This window comes from Galeopterus variegatus, unplaced genomic scaffold, assembly GCF_000696425.1.
Source record: "Galeopterus variegatus unplaced genomic scaffold, G_variegatus-3.0.2 Scaffold2296, whole genome shotgun sequence".
In the NCBI taxonomy this organism is placed as follows: domain Eukaryota; kingdom Metazoa; phylum Chordata; class Mammalia; order Dermoptera; family Cynocephalidae; genus Galeopterus; species Galeopterus variegatus.
Window position 1 is genome coordinate 168,672 of NW_007728407.1, and position 10,112 is coordinate 178,783.

Genomic DNA, 10,112 nt, shown 5'->3' on the forward strand with positions numbered 1-10,112 from the left:
TTATGCAAAATATGCTAAACTACACAATTAATTGTGCAAAATTTAAAAAAATAAAATATTAATTTACGTCTATCAAATTGGAACATTTTATAATTTGATGTTATGAATATATAGATATTCTTATACATTGTGATAGTCCAGGTCCTCCAGGAAGCAGAGACTGAGATATGGTTATTTATGCAAGAGATTTATTAGGAGAAATACTTGTGAAGGAAAATGGGAAGGAAGCTGGAGGAATCTGGGAGAACTGCCAGTCCACAATGCAGGAATGATTCTAGATGAAAGAGAAAGTTAAAAAAGGAAGAACTAAAGTTTCTGTGAAAGCATTTATAGGCTACAGTGTGGTTTAAGAGAATTCTGCAAGGTGATTGCTAATTGTAAGGAAAGTGAAGGAAAATGGTCAGGGCCCCTCAGATGTTCAGAATCTTGCCGAGCATTGGATGCAAATACACATGTGTGCCCAGGTGTTCCTTGGTTATTGTCTAATGTAATTGTGCATGTGCACCCAGGTTTCCTGGGTTATTGGACTTAGTATAAAGGATGGGTGGCTCTGATTCACGGTACCCCCTGCCCCCAGGATCCCCCCAGGGGGGCCATGGGGAAGCCACTACTGCTGCTAGAGGTTGTTGGTGTAAGCTGTTGCTGCTAGTGCCCCAGGGATGCCCCGAGAGGCCACCACTGCTTCTGCTGCTACTGCTGCTGTAAGCTGCTGCTGCTACTGCTGAGGAGTGAGCTCGTGTCATCTGCCAATGGCTCCTGGGATCCTTCCCAATTACCTAGCATGGACCTGTGCATGAGGGGTCTATGACCCAGTCTGTATGTGAGGGGTCTGGTGACCCAGTCTGTACAATGGGTTTGAAGGGTCTGAGCCCTAGCCCTGACAATACAAATGGAAACTTAGTATAACTAAAATAATGAGATGTTTTGGCTGTAGTTATGAATTGCCTAGCCATACAATTAGCTTAGCTATTGCTGTAGCAAGACAGGAATCCTTGAGCCAAAATCCCCCACAAGATCAGTCCTGCATCTCTCAAGAATGGACCTGTCTTAGAATCTCTGCTGGGCTCACTTATTTACTGGCTGGGAACAGCCTTTAGGAAGAGTGGTCTGTGCACAGCACAAGTACACTGATGGATTTCTAAGTGCTGCAGCTGGGCCACAGATCAATTATACTCCATGCCATGAGAGATATGAGAAGCACATATTCATGCCACTACATATGACAACATAAATTTATCTATGTATTTGTACATCAATTTGGCAATAGTATTCAAATTTGAAATGTTCATTCCCTTTCACATAGCAATTCTGCCTTTAAGAATTTATTCTTTACAAATATACAACTATGTAACAATGTATGTAAAGTCATTGTGTCATAATTTGTCATTGTTAAAAATTAGAATCAATTTAAAGGTTTATCAGAAGGGGACTGGTAAAATAACATACAGCAATTAAATAGGATATTGTTGAAATATATGTATTAACATAGAAAGGAATATACAAGGATAGTATTGAACAATAATAGGTCACAAACAGGATGTCTCAAAAACCTTTATGTCCATATAAAGGGAAGAGAACCATGTAAGGGTAATTAAATTGTTTACTTTTCTGAATATAAACTTAATTTTTACTGCCAAAATTTTCTCACATAGAAAAATTCCATATAAAGCCTCTCATATTAGAGGACCCTTCTCAATTACTTCATTTTGAACAGCTACTTGGGGAAGATACATTAATCTCAAATTACTTCAGTTAATGCTAGTTTTGCATGTTCTTAGAAATAACCAGCCAGAATTGGTAAGAAAAAAAGGGAGATAAAATGATTAACACTGATTTTAAAATTATTGTTTGTGAAGAGTGGAGATGACCTCACAATTACCAATTTGGATACCACTATAAACAAGCCTTATACGACTATTTTAAAAACAACTATATAACTGGCTGGTTAGCTCAGTTCATCAGAGCATGGTGTTATAACACCAAGGTCAAGGGTTTAGATCCCTACACCAGCCAGTTGCATAAAAGAAAAAATAAAATAAAAAGCAAATATACGATAATTGATTATGTCATGGAATAAAGAATATCAGAAACATACTCATAGCTTGGAATAAAACTTCTAGTGACAGCATCATATGCAGATTCAAAAAGTGCTTTCTTTAAAATGTTAGATAGAAGTAAATAAGTTGTGCTCTAGAAAACTGTCAGATCACTCAAGAAGAAACTTCAGTGATGATAACAACTGATGCTAAATTTACCTGTAGAACTTTTGCTGGGACTGCAAAATAGTGCAGCCATTATGGAAAACAGTATGGAGGTTGCTCAAACAACTACAGATAGAACTACCATATGATCCAGCAATCCCACTTCTGGGTATATACCCAAAGGAATGGAAATCATCATATCAAAAGGATACCCACACCCCCATGTTTATCACGACTCTGTTTACAGTAGCCAAGATATGGAACCAACCTAAATGTCTATCAATGGATGACTGGATAAGGAAAATGTGCTATATATACATAATAGAAAACTACTCAGCCATAAAAAAAAGAATGAAATTCTGCCATTTGCAGCAACATGGATGATCCTGGAAAGAATCGTGTTAAGTGAAATAAGCCAGGCACAGAAAGAGAAATACCACATGTCCTCACTCATAAGCGGGAGCTAAGAAACAAAGGAAGAAAGAAAGACCATAATAACACATTGAAATTTCAGAAGGAGAGAACAGACCTATAGTTACTAGAGGTAGCAAAGGGAGAGAAGGGGAGATAGAGAGTAATTCGGTAAGGGACACAAAAAGTAATTACAATTTGTAATGATGAACATGCAAATAATATTGATTTGATCATCACATACTATACACAAATACTTATAGTCAACTCTGCACCCATAAATACATATAAAAATAATTTTAAAAAAAATTAAAAAATAAATTTGCCAGTAGAGTGTGAGTGAATAAAATTGTTTCATTAAACATGAAAGAGGAATAATACAGCTTTTCTAAATATGTGGTTTTAAATATATATGTGTAGTTAATTTCATAAATATTTGCATAGTCATAGTAATAGATATTGGCTTATCTAACTTCTATTTACACAGGTTTCTATATTCAAGTTAGCTGTAAACTCTTTTTCCAAAAAAAATTTCTCTGTGAGAAAGTAGAAAAATTCTTTATATTTAAAATGATCTTATAATTGAGTATACGTGGAGAATGCTCCAGCCCTGCAGGAATCTGCTTTATTTCTTATATGGAGAGAATAAGGTTGAAGGGCTTTTTTGTTGTAATTGTTTACATCTGTTTTCTATTCCTATCATAAATTGTAAAGCTACACGACAACGCCAGCTGTAGAGTAAGGCAAATCATAACTAAAGCCAAAATGTTTCATTATTTTAGTTATACTAAGTTTCCATTTATATTGACAGAGCTAGGGCTCAGATCCTTCAAACCCACTGTACAGACTGGGTCACACACAAACCCCTCATGTGACAGGTGGGGCCCGCAGACCCCTCACATGCAGGCCCATGCTAGGTAATTGAGAAAGGTCCCAGGAGCTATTGGCAGAGGATATGAGCTTAGTCAGCAGCAGCGGCGGTGGCAGCCTCCCCGTGCCCCCGCCCCCACCCGCACCAGGGCCATTCCAGTGGGGGAAAGGGGGGAGCGTGGATCAGAGGCACTCATCCTTTATACTTAATTCCATAACCCAGAACACCTGGGTGCACATGCACAATTACATTAGACGATAACCAAGAAACACCTGGGCGCTGGAGCATATTTACATCGATGCTCCGCAAGATTCTGAACATCTGAGGGGCCCTGACCATTTTCCTTCACTTTCCCAACACAAATCATCACAAAGTTAGTGGCTTAAAACAACACAAACATATTATCTTATATCTCTGCAGGTCCTAAGTCCAACATAGATCTCCTGGGGGTAAAATCAAAGCATCATCAGAGCTTCATTCCTTTCTGAAGGCTCTAGGGGGAATCCACTTCCTTGCCTTTTCCAGCTTCTACAAGCCATCAACATTCCTTGGCTCATGAAGAAAATTCAAGAAACTTTACAGTCCTCCTCCTCCACCTTCAAAGCCAGCAACAAGCTTAATACTTCTGATACTACCATCTGTCTGATTCTCTGCAGCTGGAAAAGTTTCTCTGCTTTTTAACAATGCTTGAGATTAGATCGAATTTACCTGGAGAATCCTTAACAATCTCCCCATCTCAAGGTCCTTAACCTTAATCATATCAGCCAAGTCCCTTTTGCCATGCACAGTAATATAAACAGGTTCTGCGGATTAGGATGTGGACATCTCTGAGGGGTCTTTACTGTGTGTTCCACATTGTTAAAGAATTGTATTAGTCCATTTTGTGTTGCTATAACAGAATACCTGAGACTGGGTAATTTATAAAGAACAGAGTTTTATTTGGCTTAGGATTCTGGGACAGCTGCATCTGGCATGGGCCTCAGGCTGCTTCTACTCATGGCAGAAAGCAGCAGGCAGCTGGTTGGTACAAGCAGATCACATGGGGGAGAGGAAGCAAGAGAGTGAGAGGGGAGGTGCCAGGGTCCTATAAACAATCAGTTTTCATGGGAACTAATAAAGTGAGAAATTTTTTATACTCACTACCCCCACCTCCAGGGAGAGCATTAATCCATTCCTGAGGGATCGTCCCCCATGACTCAAACAGCTCCTGACACTACCACATTGGGGATCAGATTTCCACATGAGTTCTGGTAGGACAATACATACAAACTCCCATCAAGAATAAAAATTAAATCAGTTATTGCAAGAAATTGTAATAGAAAAATATAGCTCTAACCTGCACAATTCTGCAAACACTTGCTAAGACGGGAAAACATATCTAAAAGTATTTTAAGTGAAGCAGCTTTTTAGAGGTCAAAGCAGAACTAGACACACATTCCAGGGGCCAGCCGGTCTCAAGGACTAACCAGCCCTCTTCAGGACACCTGGCAGAGCCCAAGTGACTGTTAAGCCTGACCATGAATAAAGTCTTTGTCCAAAGAAAGTGTATAAAAACTCCAATGGGAAGAGGGGAAGGGCTGCTTTTCCAAAAGGCAAAGCACCCCAGCATGCTGGATAATAAAACCTCATGTTTATTGCAGCATCTCTTGTCTTGTGGTCTTTGTGAAGTGAGCCACCCCTGGCGTGGGATTTGTGCAAAGTGCATGGGTCTTACATTATCAATTAATGCCATTTTCAGATATGTTAATAGAACAACACACACGAACAAATCTGCACTGTGTACTTATTGTGCAAACCACTGGATTGGTGCTATAAAGTACAATAGAGAGAAATGAGGGAGGCTGTTGGGCTAGGGCTCACACACCCTTCAAACCTGTTGTACATACTGGGTCACAGACCCCTTGTGGGGATGGGTCACAGATCCTTCAAACCTGTTATGCAGACAGAGTCACAGACCCCTCATATGCAGGTCATGAGCTAGGTAATTGGAAAAGATTCTGGGAGCTGTTGACAATGTTGATATGCTCTACTCAGATGCAAGCCCAGTCCCCACCCCCACAGCAACCTCCAGCAGCAGCAGCCTGGTGTCCTTCTGGAGCCATCCCAGGGGCAATGTCAATCAGAGCCATTTGTACTTTATATTTAAGCCAGATAACCCGGGGATACCTGGGTGTGAGTCAGATAACCAAGGAACACCTGAGCACACATGTGCAATTACATCAGACAATAACCAAGGAACACCTGGGTGCACGTGTGCAATTAACATACTTACATTAAACAGCTAGGTCACGCTCAGCAAAATTCCAAACATCTGAGGGATCCTGACCATTTATTTCATTTTCCTTACAGAGGCCTTCCACTAGGAGCATACCACATTGTTAGATCATCAGGAACATTCATGAAAAGACAATTAACAGTAAAAGCCTATATGCTAAGTGTCATATTCACCTGTGCAACAATATTTATTGAGTACCTACTATGCTGTTCTAAGTTCTGATAATACTATGGGAGTGAACAAAACAATGTGTCTACCATCATGAAAACAGTTAAGAAAAGAAACTAATAGATATACTGTAATATCAAGCAATGGTAAGTGAAATGGAGGAAAATAAGGTAGGCTGAGTAAGAAAAGGGTGGAAAGCTATTCCAAAAAAGTTGGTAGTCTTTTTCTGTGAACGGAATTAATGAATAAGTGTCACAGAAATATACTGTAAAAGTTCACAGTATAGAGTGTTTACTCTTGACTATAGTAATCCTGAAGGCTTCGTATTAAAAAATAGAACATGTATCTTTGGAGGATGGGTAGAGTTTTAGTAAACGGACAAAGCAACATTTCTCATTGTGTTCTATGGATCATCTTGGTCAGAATCCACTAGGGTCACTGCTAAAGCTGTAGATTCTCAGGTCCGACCTTTAGACCTACAGAATCAGAATCTCTGTGTATGGAGCCTGGGAATAAACTAGGTGGTTCTTATCTACACTGAATTAGGAAAAAACACCAAGATAGTCTTAAAACATTAAAACTTAAGAGAAATACATTGCCCCTTCTCTGCAGCAACAGGAAGCTCATGCTTTGCTTGGGAGGAGTAATGAGTAGACTAAACTGGTGAAAATAGATGGTTAGAACTGGGAGGATGTTTCCCACCAGGTTAAGGAGTTTAAACTTTTTATAGAATGGTAAACCATCAAGTATTAATAATCAGACAGTCAACATAAAAATCAATATTTTAGGACTATTAGCAATATATATATATATATATTTATATATATATATATATGTATATTTATATGAGCAATATTTAGGACTACCATAAGTAGCAGCAGTGTACAGGATGGACTGAAAGTGAGGGTGTCAATAACAAGGAAAAGTAAGATAAGTCTATGGCAGTAGTACACGAGGTATCAAGCATCAAGGCTAGGTCAATTTCAATAATCAAACGGGAAGAACAGGTATGAAGAACATTACGAGTTAAGTAAAAATGGGACTCTGATTGCTCCCAATCAAAGTCATTTGAGACAGAAATGACTCAGATTTTGAACCTGAAAAACTGGCAAAATGGATTTGCTGATCATTATGAAGCACCATTACCTAGCTTGATGAGACAATACTCATATAAATGATTATATAAAAGTGTAGAAGAAAAAAGTGATTACCTGTTCCTGCAATTTTCCTAAATTTGCCAATAATCCAAGAAATACAACTAGAGCTCTCTCTTATACTTTTACCCAAGTTAACCAAGTGAAATAACCTCCCGCATTAGGGAATCAATGTGCAAAACAAAACAAAAAAAACAGTTTAATATTAAAACTGAAACTAATCCTTTACAGCTGCTATTAATAATTTATTCACTGAGGATGGATTAGAATCTGATTATATCCTTATGACTGTCAGTATTACTAGCATTTTGGAGAAAACCTATACTACTTTATGTGTGGTTTTTCATTTATAGCACATACACTTAAACATACACTAAGTATTAATTACTATTGTTTGTTAAATTATAAGTCTTTCAATTACCTAGTGTCGCATTGTTGTTCTGGGTCACAGACCCTTCAAACCTGTTCTATGCAGGCTGGGTCACAGACCCCACATATGCAGGTTGTGAGCTAGGTAATTGGAAAGATCCTGGGAGCCGTGGGTAAAGTTGACAGGCTTTACTGAAATGTGAGCTCAGGCTTTACTGAAATGTAGCAGCAGCCCCGTAGCAGCCACGGCCACCCAAATGGCCTCCCGGAGCATCCATGGGGCTCTGGGAATCAGAGCTGCTCCTCTTTTATACTTAAGTCAGATAACCAAGAGACACCTGGGTGCAAGTCAGATAACCAAAGAACACCTGGGCACACATGCGCAATTAACATATTGCATTAAACAGGATACGTCATGCTCAGCAAGATTCCGAACATCTGAGGAAGCCTGACCATTTGTCTCTTTTCCTTACAACATTTAGGGCAAACCTCATTTGAAAAAAAAAAAAAAAAAAAACTTTTTTCAGACTGAAGTGCATGTTTCTCTAAACCACGATGTGGTAAGATATGCTCAAAGATAAGGAACGGTGACTTGTAACTAGAGTATCCCATGCATTTTAAATTGAATAGAGTAATAATGTGAAGAACATGTGCCTTAACATCCCCCCCCCCCACAGATATGGACATATATATGTGTGATTTAAAATTTTATTCACAACATCAATGACTCTGGAACTGTCTATGCATATCAAAACACATTTGGTAATATGTTGTTACTACTCTACAAAACCACCATATCTGTTTTCACACCTATTTTTCCACACATATAGTCTACTGTCTCTGCCTTATTTTGGAGACATCATATGATTCTCTCTCTCCCCATAATTTTCTACGTAGAGAGAAATAGCTAGCGACTACAACTAAACCACCTCCTTTACTTTCTTCTGAGGGCAAACCTATAAAGCAACAGAACTTGGTATTCTTGGGTACATCAACTTTGACAACTATTTTGTCTTCTCATGTGAGACTATGAATACATATAAGGGAGGATGTGTTCAGCTTCCAGTAATGAACAAGCATCTTCTGTCAGGGCAATCCTTATGCAGATAACACTATAAATTCTGGGCAAAATATTTTTTAAAAATTAAGGCATTAGATTGTGACCCAAAGCAGCAGAAACTGGAGCAGTCTTGATAGTTGTAAGAAAGTTAAGGTACTTGCTGAGATTTCTTTTTCTTTTAATAGCTTTTAGCCTGAGGGCAGGCCCCAGTTTGTGCCAGCATTTTGGGTAAATACCCTGATAGAAAATCTGCAGTCTAACTGGCTTGAAAAACCAGAGGAAAGAGTTCTGGGCAACCACAGCCACTGACAAGAAGAAAAATCACAGAAAGGAAAGAGGTAGGAAAAGAGATGCCCCAATACTATGTATTGTCTCTGCCCAAATTTCTGGCTGACTCCTGAACTTCACATGGGCGAGGCTGACAGCACGGAGCCAAGTTAGGGTAGAAGAGCTGAATTGAGATCTAAGCTGCCGTCCACAACAGGGGAATCATTGTTCACATTATTAGTTCAGCCAAGTTAAATGCCGGTTTAAAAAAATGAATACTCTTTAGAAAAACATAAAAATATAAAACCAAGAATATCTACAAGATAAGATTTACAACTTTAGGATACAATTCAAAATACTCATAATATAAAGAATTGGGGAAAAAATTACCCATTCTAAAAAAAAAACAAGAAGAAAATCAATGAAGACAAGACTCAAGATTTTGTGATAACTATACAATAACTATGTGATAATTATAAAACCCTAAGATTTTATAAGACAGCTTTTATAACTATGATCAAGGATGCAAAAAATATGCTTGCTATGCATGAAAAGACATCTCAACAGAAACATAGAAACTATAATGTGAACAAAGTGGGACTTCTAGTGTTTAAAAAAGGTACAATAACTTAAATGAAAGTAAATTACTGAATAGGCTTAACAGCAGATTGGAAATGCCAGGAAAAAAAAAAAAAAAAAAAAAAAAATTTGAAGATAGATGAATAGAAATCATCCAATCCGAAAAGCAGAAAAAAAAGATTGGAAAATAAGCACAAATTTAACATGTGTGTAATTTGAGTTCCAGAAAAAAGAGAACAAATACAGTAATATACGTACTTGTGTGTGTGTATACATATATATGAAGAAATAGTGGCAAACAAAAATCTCAAATTTGGTGAGGTATATAAATTTATAGATTCATGAGACTCAGTGAAGTGCAAACAGGATAGATATCACAGCTAGACATATCGTGGCTGAGCTGCTTAAAACCAAAGATAAAAAGGAAATTGAAAAAAATCTAGAAAAAAATGGGAAAATTGATTTAATGAACAGTGACTTCTCATTAGAAACAACAGAGGTCAGTGAACAGTAAAAAAAATCTTTAAATGCTGGGAAAAAAACTTGGTATTCAGTTTTCATTAATGAAGGAAAAACAAAGGCATTTTCAGATAGAGGAAAACAAAGAATTTGTCACTAACAGATTTGCATCATAAGAAACTGAACAAAGTTTTTCAGGCTTAAATGAAATAATCAAAAGAAAATGTGAGCAATAATAAAAAAGCATCAGAACTGTAAAAGATAAGTTATTCTAAAACAGAACAAAATATTAAGGTAG